The following is a 12,285-nucleotide window of genomic DNA, read 5'->3' as shown; positions in this document are numbered from 1 at the left end:
CCAATCATGAGCTCTCAAGAGAAATGATTATTCAAAAAATTTATGCTCGGCTTTCTCTCAGTAATCGCTCCATGCTCGATACTTCTTGTACTAGATCTTTTATGATGAAGACTATTGAATTCAAATGGGATTTATTTGAAAGAATTAAACGCAACTCTGAATATTGGGACCTCGTCAAAGGTAAGGAGTCAGGTATAACGCCTAAGTTTGATAGTGTTAAATCTTTTATGGATACCGATGTTTTCCGTGAATTTAGCACTAAATATGGACTTGACTCTGAGATAGTAGCTTCTTTCTGTGAATCCTTTGCTACTCATGTTGATCCCCCTAAGGAGAAGTGGTTTAAATATAATCCTCCCATTGAAGTAAAAGTAGGTGCACCTATTAAAGTTGAAGAAAAGACTATCACTTATAATGATCATGTTGTTCCTACTGCTTATACTGAGAAACCACCTTTCCATGTTAGAATAAAGGATCATGCTAAAGCTTCAGCTATAGTCAACAAAATTAATATTAGGACGCACAAACCCCCTGAGCAAGTTAAAGTTGAACCTAAAATTTCTATGGTTAAAGATCTCTTGGCCGATAATATTGATGGGCATGTTATTTACTTCTGCAATGAATCTACTAGAATTGCTAGACCTGATACTAAAAATAAAAATAGACCTGTTGTAGGCATGCCTGTTATTTCCGTTAAAATAGGAGATCATTGCTATCATGGCTTATGTGATATGGGTGCTAGTTCAAGTGCAATACCTCATTCCTTATACAAAGAAATTATGCATGATATTGCACCTGCTGAGATAGAAGAGATAGATGTTATAATTAAGCATGCTAATAGAGATACTATTTCACTGGTTGGGATTGTTATAGATGTTGAAGTCTTGTGTGGGAAAGTTAAATACCTTGCTGATTTTCTTGTTCTTGGTTCCCCACAAGATGACTTTTGTCCCATTATATTTGGTAGACCCTTCTTGAATATTGTTAATGCTAACATAGACTGCAATAAGGATATTGTTTCTGTTGGGTTAGGGGATATGTCTCATGAGTTTAATTTTGCTAAATTTCATAGACAACCCCATGATAAAGAATTGCCTAGTAAAGATGAAATTATTGGTCTTGCTTCTATTGTCGTGCCTCCTACTGATCCTTTAGAACAATATTTGCTAGACCATGAAAACGATATGTTTATGAATGAAAGAAGGGAAATAGATGAAGTGTTCTTTAAACAGGGACCTATTCTGAAACACAACTTGCCTGTTGAAATCCTAGGGGATCCTCCTTCACCCAAGGGTGATCTCGTGTTTGAGCTTAAACCATTGCATGATACTCTTAAATATGCTTATCTTGATGAAAAGAAGATATATCCTGTTATTATTAGTGCTACCCTTTCAGAGAATGAAGAAGAGAAATTTTTGAAAACTCTGAAGAAGCACCGTGCTGCTATTGGGTATACTCTTGATGATCTTAAGGGCATTAGTCCCACTCTATGTCAACACAAAATAAATTTGGAGAAAGAAGCCAAACCAGTTATTGATCACCAACGACGACTAAATCCTAAGATGAAAGAAGTGGTAAGAAAGGAAATATTAAAGCTCCTTGAAGCAGGTATAATTTATCCCGTTGCTGATAGTCTGTGGGTATGCCATGTCCATTGCGTCCCTAAGAAGGGAGGTATTACTGTTGTTCCTAATGATAAAGATGAATTGATTCTGCAAAGAATTATTACAGGTTATAGGATGGTAATTGATTTCCGCAAACTAAATAAAGCTACTAAACAAGATCATTACCCTTTGCCTTTCATTGATCAAATGCTAGAAAGATTATCCAAACATACACATTTTTGCTTTCTAGATGGTTAGTCTGGTTTCTCTCAAGTACCTGTGTCAGCTGATGATCAATAAAAGACTACTTTTACTTGCCCTTTCAGTACCTTCGCTTATAGAAGTATGCCTTTTGGTTTGTGTAATGCACTTGCTACCTTTCAAAGATGCATGATGGCTGTATTCTCTGACTTTTGTTAAAAGATTTGTGAAGTTTTCATGGATGATTTCTCTGTTTATGGATCCTCTTTTGATGATTGCTTGAGCAACCTTGATCGAGTTTTGCAGAGATGTGAAGAAACTAACCTTGTCTTGAATTGTGAGAAGTGCCACTTTATGGTTAATGAAGGTATTGCTTGGGGCAAAAAAATTCTGAAAGAGGTACTAAAGTTGACAAAGCTAAAGTTGATGCTATTGAAAAGATGTCGTGTCCCAAGGACATCAAAGGTATAAGAAGTTTCCTTGGTCTTGCCGGTTTTTATAGGAGGTTCATTAAGGACTTCTCAAAAATTTCCCGGCCTCTGACTAACCTATTACAAAAAGATATTCCTTTTGTCTTTGATGATGATTGTGTAGAAGCATTTGAAATACTTAAGAAAGCCTTGATTTCTGCACCTATTGTTCAGCCACCTGATTGGAATTTACCCTTTGAAATCATGTGTGATGCTAGTGACTATGTTATAGGTGCTATTCTAGGACAAAGAGTTGATAAAAAATTAAATGTTATTCAATATGCTAGTAAAACTCTAGACAATGCCCAGAGAAATTATGCTACTACTGAAAAGGAGTTCTTAGCAGTTGTATTTGCTTGTGATAAGTTCAGACCTTATATTGTTGATTCTAAAGTAACTACTCACACTGATCATGCTTCTATTAAACATATTATGGAAAAGAAAGATGCTAAACCTAGACTTATTAGATGGGTTCTCCTCCTACAAGAATTTGATTTGAATATTATCGGTAGAAAGGGAGCTGAGAATCCCGTTGCAGACAACTTGTCTAGGTTAGAGAATGTTCTTGATGACCCACTACCTATTGATGATAGCTTCCTGATGAACAATTAAATGTCATAAATGCTTCTCGTACTGCTCCATCGTATGCTGATTATGCTAATTACAATGTTGCTAAATTTATACCACCTAGTTTCACATACCAGCAAAAGAAAAGGTTTTTCTATGATTTAAGACATTACTTCTAGGATGACCCACACCTTTATAAAGAAGGAGTAGATGGTGTTATTAGACGTTGTATACCTGAGCATGAACAGGAACAGATCCAACTCAAGTGTCACTCCAAAGCTTATGGAGGACACCATGCTGGAGATAGAACTGCACATAAGGTATTGCAATCCGGTTTTTATTGGCCTACTCTCTTCAAGGATGCCCGTAAGTTTGTCTTATCTTGTGATGAATGTCAAAGAATTGGTAATATTAGTAGACGTCAAGAAATGCCTATGAATTATTCACTTGTTAATGAACCATTTAATGTTTGGGGCTTTGATTATATGGGACAGTTTCCTTCCTCTAATGGGTATACACATATTTTAGTTGCTGTTGATTACGTTACTAAGTGGGTAGAAGCTATTCCAACTAGTAGTGTTGACCATAACACCTCTATTAAGATGCTTAAATAAGTTATTTTTCCGAGGTTTGGAGTCCCTAGATATTTAATCACTGATGGTGGTTCACATTTTATTCATGGTGCCTTTCATAAAATTCTTGCTAAGTATGATGTTAATCATAGAATTGCATCTCCATATCACCCGCAGTCTACTGGGCAAGTAGAATTGAGTAACAGAGAGGTCAAATTAATTTTGCAAAAGACTGTTAATAGATCTAGAAAGAATTGGTCCAAGAAACTTGATGATGCATTAAGGGCATATAGAACTGCATATAAAAATCCTATGGGTATGTCTCCGTATAAATGGTTTATGGTAAAGCATGTCACTTACCTCTTGAATTACAACATAAGGCATATTGGGCTATTAAAGAGCTCAACTATGAATTCAAACTTGCTGGTGAGAAGAGGCTTTTTGACATTAGCTCACTTGATGAATGGAGAACCCAGGCTTATGAGAATGCCAAACTGTTTAAAGAAAAAGTTAAAAGATGGCATGACAAAAGGGTACAAAAGCGTGAGTTTGATGTAGGTGATTATGTATTATTATACAACTCTCGTTTAACATTTTTTCAGGCAAACTTCTCTATAAATGGGAAGGTCCTTACATTATCGAGGAGGTCTATCGTTCCGGTGCTATAAAAATCAACCACTTCGAAGGCACAAATCCGAAGGTGGTGAACGGTCAAAGAATCAAACATTATATCTCAGGTAATCCCATAAATGTTGAAACTAATATTATTGAAACCGTGACCCCGGAGGAATACATAAGGGACACTTCTCGGAACGTTTCAGACTTCGAAAAGGAATAGGTGCGTGGTACGGTAAGTAAACCGACTGAGGAGTCCTGGATTAGGGGGTGTTCGGATAGCCGAACTATACCTTCAGCCGGACTCCTGGACTATGAAGATACAAGATTGAAGACTCCGTCCCGTGTCCGGAGGGGACTTTCCTTGGCGTGGAAGGCAAGCTTGGCGATACGGATGTTCAGATCTCCTACCATTGTAACCGACTCTATGTAACCCTAACCCTATCCGGTGTCTATATAAACCGGAGGGTTTTAGTCCGTAGGACAACATACACATCAACAATCATACCATAGGCTAGCTTCTAGGGTTTAGCCTCTCTGATCTCGTGGTAGATCTACTCTTGTACTACCCATATCATCAATATTAATCAAGCAGGACGTAGGGTTTTACCTCCATCGAGAGGGCCCGAACCTGGGTAAAACTTTGTGTCCCTTGCCTCCTGTTACCATCCGGCCTAGACGCACAGTTCGGGACCCCCTACCCGAGATCCGCCGGTTTTGACACCGACATTGGTGCTTTCATTGAGAGTTCCTTTGTGCCGTCGCCGTCAGGCCCGATGGCTCCTACGATCATCAATGGCGATGTAGTCTAGGGTGAGACCTTCCTCCCCGGACAGATCTTCGTCTTTGGCGGCTTCGCACTGCGGGCCAATTCACTTGGCCATCTAGAGCAGATCGAAAGCTACGCCCCTGGCCGTCAGGTCAGATTCGGAAGTTTAAACTACACAGATGACATCCGCGGGGACTTGATCTTCGACGAATTCGAACCACTGCCGAGCGCGCCGCACTGTCATGACGAGCATGATCTAACTCTGCCGCCGAACGGTGCCCTGGAGGCCGCACCCGCACCGGCCTCGACCCTTAGTTCGGAGTCAACTACATCGATCGAGGGTGGGCGGTTGGACGCCACCTTGGGGTCTGCGATCCAAATGGCGATTGAGCCGAACACCAGCCCCGTACTCTGCGAGACTCGTGACTCCATGGAGCCAGATTCTTCTCTGGATCCCGAAACCTCCGCGCCCCTGCCGATCGAATCCGATTGGGCGCCGATCATGGAGTTTACAGCCGCGCACATCTTTTAGCACTCGCCTTTCGGCGATATCCTGAAGTCACTGAAGTCTCTCTCTTTATCAGGAGAGCCCTGGCCGGACTACGGTCAGCAAGGTTGGGGTATGGACGATGAAGAAATTCAAAACCCACCCACCACCCACTTCGTAGCCACTGTCGACGACTTAACCGACGTGCTCGACTTCGACTCCGACGACATTGATGGTATGGACGCTGATGAAGGAGACGATGAAGAACCAGCGCCTATTGAGCCCTGGAACGCCACCTCGTCATACGACGTATACATGGTGGACGCACCAAAAGATGACGACGAAGAGCGGAAGGACGCACCGAAGGATTGTTCCCTCAAAAAGCAGTCAAAGCGGCGACGCAAGCGCCGCCCCAAATCCCACCTCAACAGAAATAGCGATCACACAGACCCAGCGCTGGAGCAGGGAGAACCGCTGCCGGACAATGGCAATCCGAATAATCAAACCAAACAAACAAACCCTATCAAGGATAATGGTCCGGACGACATAACGCCGGACAGGCACCCGGAGCAGCAGAATGCCCGTAAAAGGCTTGTTGCCACCGCGAGGAGCCTTAAAAAGCACAAGCGAAGGCTCAAGGCCGCGCAAGACACACTCCAATTCAGATGGAGCAAAATACTCAACACTGCAGCAAGGTACGGCGACAATCGCCCCTCCAAGAGCTACCCAAAGCGGAAACCGCTACCCGAATTCGATGAGGAGGCCGCAGACCCCCCACAACCAAATATCAAATCAGCCACCTGGTCGGATAGACGACCCCTCTACCAACACAGAGTGGCATACAACGCCGCTCACAATATAGCACGCGACCCAGGCGAGGGTTCGCACCCAAAGGACGGCGCAACAAGATCCATCTATGGACCACGCAAGCGCCCCCCAGCATACAATGCAACACAACAAATATCCGAACAACGCGGTACACCCAGCTACAGGGGTGCCGCACACCCTCTATGTTTCACCGACGAGGTGCTGGACCATGAATTTCCAGAGGGATTCAAACCCGTAAACATAGAGGCATACGATGGAACAACAGACCCCGGGGTTTGGATTGAGGACTATATCCTTCATATCCATATGGCTCGAGGAGATGATCTCCACGCCATCAAATACTTACCCCTCAAGCTCAAAGGGCCAGCTCGTCACTGGCTCAAAGGCCTCCCCGAAAGCTCCATTGGAAGTTGGGAAGAGCTCGAAGACGCCTTTCGGGCAAATTTTCAAGGGACTTATGTCCGACCTCCGGATGCGGATGATCTGAGTCATATAACTCAGCAGCCCGGAGAGTCAGCCCGAAAGCTTTGGAATAGGTTTCTTACTAAAAAGAACCAGATTGTCGACTGTCCGGACGCCGAAGCCTTAGCGGCTTTCAAGCATAGCGTCTGTGACGAATGGCTCGCCAGACACCTCGGCCAAAATAAGCCGAGAACGATGGCCGCATTAACAAACCTCATGACCCGCTTTTGCGCGGGTGAGGACAGCTGGCTAGCCAGATGCAGCACCAGCGACCCCAGTACATCGGAAGTTAGAGATGGAAACGGGAAATCACGGCGCAACAGCAATAACAAACGCCGGAATAAAGAAGACAGCACGAAGGGCACGGCAGTAAATGCCGGATTCAAAAGCTCTCGGCCAGGTCAAAAGCCGCCCACTAAAGGCACCAGGGATGAACTGTCCAGCCTCAACAAAATTCTGGACCAAGTATGTCAGATCCACAGTACCCCAGGTAAACCTGCTAATCATACCCATAGAGAATGTTGGGTCTTCAAGCAGTCCGGCAAGCTCAACGCCGTACACAAGGGGGAGGACACACCAAGTGAAGACGAGGACGAGCCCCCCAAGCAAGACACGGGGAACAAAAGAAATTCCCACCATAAGTCAAAACAGTAAACGTACTACACATGATCAAGGGAAAAAACAATGCGGCACCCCCAGGAAAATATACCCAAGTGCCTGTCACCTCGAAGTCCTGCCAATGGTCGTCTCAACCGATCACTTTCGACCATCGTGATTACTCAGCAAGTATCCGACACGCAGGATGGGCTGCCTTGGTATTAGACCCAGTAATTGGCGGATATCACTTCACACGAGTCTTGATGGACGGCGGCAGCAGCCTAAACCTAATATACCAGGATACAATCCGCGGGATGGGGTTAGACCCAACACAAATTCGCCATAGCAATACTACCTTTAAAGGAGTAACGCCAGGCCCAGGGGCTCGTTGTACGGGCTCCCTCCTACTACAAGTTATATTCGGCTCCCCCGATAACTTCCGTAGCGAGCATTTAACCTTCCACATCGCTCCATTTCAAAGTGGCTATCAAGCACTGCTCGGGCGCGAAGCTTTCGCTCGCTTTAATGCAATACCACACTATGCCTCCCTCACACTCAAGATGCCCGGTCCACGCGGCATCATTTCAGTGCACGGAAATATCAAGCGATCTCTGCGCGCCGAAGAGAGTGAGGCTGCCTTGGCAGCCACACACTAAAGGCGCCCGGACTAGCCAAAGCGCCCCATAGGTCGTCAAGACCTCAGACACAACTAATCGAGTCCGGCGCCGCTACTTATACCGAATAAATGGTCACACCCCTATTTAAAAGGGGCTCAGCGCGCGCAGACATGTGGCCATTCCTCCTCATCTTGAATTATGCATAGTTTCTTCAATTATCTTTTTGCACGACAACCTTTTTCACCTAAATTCCTCTCTTTTACAGACGATCATCGTGCCACACCCGTCCAGGATACGGCACAACGGAGACACAGGCGCAGACGTGCAGCAGGGACCCGCTCCAAGGATTCTTTTTAGATTAAGACCCTGCGTAAACCTTTTTTACTGTCTCTTGTTGATACATATCCACCGTTGAGAAGGATGCTGGCGTCTTGGCATGTGGCCACGCCATACCAATGCACGTACCTGGACATAAGGGGCTTCTTACGAAGGCCATTACTTAGGCCCGGTTTATACCACAAAGACCGAATACCTTAGGGAGTGTTCGGCGTCGCGAGTTTGGCCCTATATGCATCAGCTCCGAATCATTGTCTTTGGTCAAATGTTGGGTTTGCCCGGCTCCTGTGTTTTGGTGCCTTACGTTCCGCTTTACCGGCTAAGGTAGCACCAGGAGAACTACTGCGATTGTGCCCTGGTTCATCCGGACGAGCACCTCAGTAGAGAAAGCCGAAAACTGACTGTCATGATCTAGCGCGAGACTGGTCAACCACTCGATGACCCATGGGAATGTTAGAATTCCTCCGCCTTAACGAAGGGCCGCTTTCTGGCCAGGCATATACGCACCCCGGGATCGGGAGAGTGCGGAGCCACCAGGGGCTATCTAGTAGCCCCACTGTCAAACTCCTATGGCTAAGTGAAAGTGTTAAAGCATTATAGTCCGGTTGCCTCGCTCGCTCCGCTATCACCTCCTTAATAGGACCAAGACGTTGGGTTAAGTGTGAACGCGTGTTTCTGCGAACACCTCCGCATTATATGCGTGGGGTGAAGCCGACGACTGCAATCTTTCAGGTTATACACATGTATACATAAACGGCCGCCCAGGAAGCATCACATTACTTTCAGACAAAAGTTTAAAAGTAGCCTTATGAAAATTTATAAAAGCATTCCGCTTACAATGAGATTACATGTCACTCAAACATAATATTTTTTGAGCACTGGGTCTCTATCAAACAAGCACCCTCAAGAACTTCCTCAAAGTAGTGCTCAGCAGCCCTTCGACCTATGGCCGAATCCTACGCTGCAACAGTGGTAACATCCATCTTTGTCCAGTATGCTTTAGCACGGGCCAAGGCCATTCATGCGCCTTCTATGTACACCGACCTCTTCATTGCATTTATGCGCGGCACCACGTCAAGGAACTGCTGCACCAAGCTGAAATAGCTACTCGGTTTCAACCTTCCCGGCCATAGCTGATCCACAACAGACCTCATGGAGAGTCCGGACAACCTATTTAGTTCGGCCCATTCGGCTAATTGGTCCATCAATGAAAGCGGACGCTCGGGAGAAAGGAACTTTTTCCAAAATAGCTGGTCTACTTCACGGTCCGTCTGACTCTGGAAGTATTTGGCCGCATCGGCAGCGCTCGCCGCCAAATCCATATACACATCCTTCGAACTCCACAGCCGGTCCAGAGGGGCATACCGTGGATCTCTGAACTTCCTCTGCAGCATAAAGGATTTCCCGGCTACAATATCCCTGGCTTCCCGCAGCTCCTCCTTCTTTGCCCTCATAGCAGAACGGAGGTCTTTTCCCGTTGCAGCAGCTTTCTCAAGGTCCGCTGCCTTCACCCAGTTTTCCTTTTCAAGAGCCCGACAATGGTCGATGGCGGCTTTTAATTCTACGGCCATATTAGCCATCTTATCCCGGCTCTCACCATGCGCGGCCTTCTCGGCTCGCAACTCTTCGTCCGCCTTCAAAGCAGCCACATTACCCAATCTCGCTTGTTCCTTGGCTCGGGCAAGTTCCGCCCGCAAGGCTTCAACAGTGGCAGCTCCATCTGCAGTAATAACATGTTAAATATACTTGCTTCATGCTGCTCTTACTATGCGGCGTTTACCAGATAATAACACCTACCCTGCGCCTCGTCAAGCCTTTTGTTAACAAGCTCGATGTCGGTGTCTGCCGCATCCAACTGCCGTTCTAAATGGGCAAACTCGCGAGCTCGGCTAGCCACCGGAGCTTCCATCACCTGCACATAAAGGCAGTATGGTTATTACCTGGGAATATGATCCTCTGTTTGCCGTCGTTTCTGACGACGACCAGAGTCTCAGGGGCTACTATCTACACAGGGCACACCTAGTATGTGCAGGACTATCATACATTATTTTACGTACCTCAAAGCCTGTCAGTAGACTCATAAAAGCTTTATGCAATCTGCTTTCGGCGGACGATATTCTCTCCATCACCGTATTCATCAGCACACGATGTTCATCTGAGATGGCCGCTCGCCCCACCAACTCCCTCAGAACACCCGACCGCACACTAGACGGTGCCGGACTCGTTTGTTTGCTCTCTTCGGGAGCCGGACACTGGGAACTTCGGGGGTCGACGGGATTATCTTCTGGCCTCGCCGAACTCGGAGAGGCCCTCCGCGATGACACTTCAGGGTCGCCCGCTTCCAGAGCGGAGGAGTCCGGAGGAGGCGTTTCGCTCTCCATCATCTCTGGAAGAAGATCCCCCGAAGACGAGCTCATTTGAGAGGGGCTAAGGCCCGAAGTGCAAAGATACATGCAGTGGTTATCTTCTCAGAAGAAAAGACGACATATCTGTACTATTAAAGTATTTTGGGTCACTTACGACTCGTGGGAGAATTGATCCCCCAGCGGACTTTGTGCGGCAACCGCACCCCCCGGAGTAGGACCCTCTATGGGAAACTTCTTCTCCCGTTTGGAAGCTTCGGCTTCCGAATCCCTGGACGCAATCATTTTCCTCTTCTGGTCGACTTCCTTCATGGAGACTCTCGCTCCTTCGGCTAGAGCGGCCAGCGTTTTGGGCCCGCGACTGCCCGCGTTTTTCTTCAAGGGCTCCGGGCAAGGTGCAGCCTGGAGCATCTTTTCCAATATCGGATTTTCCAAACCCTCAAGGAGGGGGGCCGAGCACCGGATCAACTTCGCCTTCATTAGCCAGTCCTGGTCAAAAAGCGGACTCTCAGAAATAACTTCGCATCAAAGGAGGGGTAGTACGCTCGGTCGGAAGATGCCTTACCTGTTCGGCGGCGCGGTTGCTACTCAGGCCCGTGTCCTCGGTGATTCCGGACACTCCACTTGAGGTCCGAAGAACGACTTATACATCTCCTCGTGCGTCAGGCCGAGGAAATTTTGAATGGCGCGCGGTCCCTCGGGATTAAACTCCCACAAGCAAAGAGGTCGGCGTTTACAAGGCTGGACTTGGCGAACCAGCATAACTTGTGCTACCGCAACCAAACTGAAATCTCCATTAAAGAGATCTTGAATGCGGCTTTGCAGTATAGGCATGTCCTTGGCCGGACCCCAGCTCAATCCTCTGCTAATCCATGACATCAGTTGTGGTGGAGGGCCCGGGCGGAAGACAGGGTCGGCCACCCACTTGGCACTTCTAGGAGCTATGATGTAGAACCACTCCTGTTGCCACAATTCAGACACCTTTGGAATGGAACCTTTGGGCCATGCAGCTCCCGTCATCTTGCGTATTGAGGCACCTGCACACTTTACATGTTGCCCCTCGATCATCTTCGGTTTTACTTCAAAGGTCTTGAGCCATAGGCCAAAGTGAGGGGTAACCCGGAGGAAGGCCTCGCACACAACGATAAATATCGTGATATGAAGAAAGGAGTCCGGAGCTAGATCATGGAAATCTAGCCCGTAGTAAAACATCAAGCCCCTAACAAAAGGATCCAATGCAAGGCCTAGACCTCGGAGGAAGTGGGAGACGAACACGACGCTCTCGTTGGGTTCGGGGGAGGGGACGGACTGCCCCCGGGGAGGCAGCCGATGCAGAATCTCGGCGGTCAGATATCTGGCCTCCCTCAACTTTTTGACGTCTTCTTCCGTGATGGAAGAAGGCACCCATCGGCCTTGAAGGCTAGATCCGGACATGACTGAAGGTTCGGAGCACCTGACCTGAACCTTGGGCGTTTGAACTTGAGGTGGGGGGAGGATTCGATTGAGCACGGGAGGGAAAAATAAAAGGCCTCGTCCCTTTATAAATAGGGTGGATATCGAGTGTCCTCCCCGTGTCCGTTTGAACTTGCCTATGATCTAGGAGTCCTAGAAACGGTTGGGTTACCCACGCCCGTATTGATGAGAATCCCGGAATAAGGGGACACGATCTCTGCTTTAACAAGACATGCCAAGGAAACCGCGTCGCATAACGCGCTAAGATGGGACAGTAAAACGGTTCAAATAAAAGCTTGCCCATGGTGTGATGTCACACAACGGAGTACGTCAGCAGATTAGATT

The sequence above is a fragment of the Triticum aestivum genome, chromosome 5A (genome assembly GCF_018294505.1).
Source record: "Triticum aestivum cultivar Chinese Spring chromosome 5A, IWGSC CS RefSeq v2.1, whole genome shotgun sequence".
Taxonomy (NCBI): Eukaryota; Viridiplantae; Streptophyta; class Magnoliopsida; order Poales; family Poaceae; genus Triticum; species Triticum aestivum.
The sequence above is the reverse complement of the archived record's forward strand: the minus strand, read 5'-3'. Positions refer to the sequence as shown.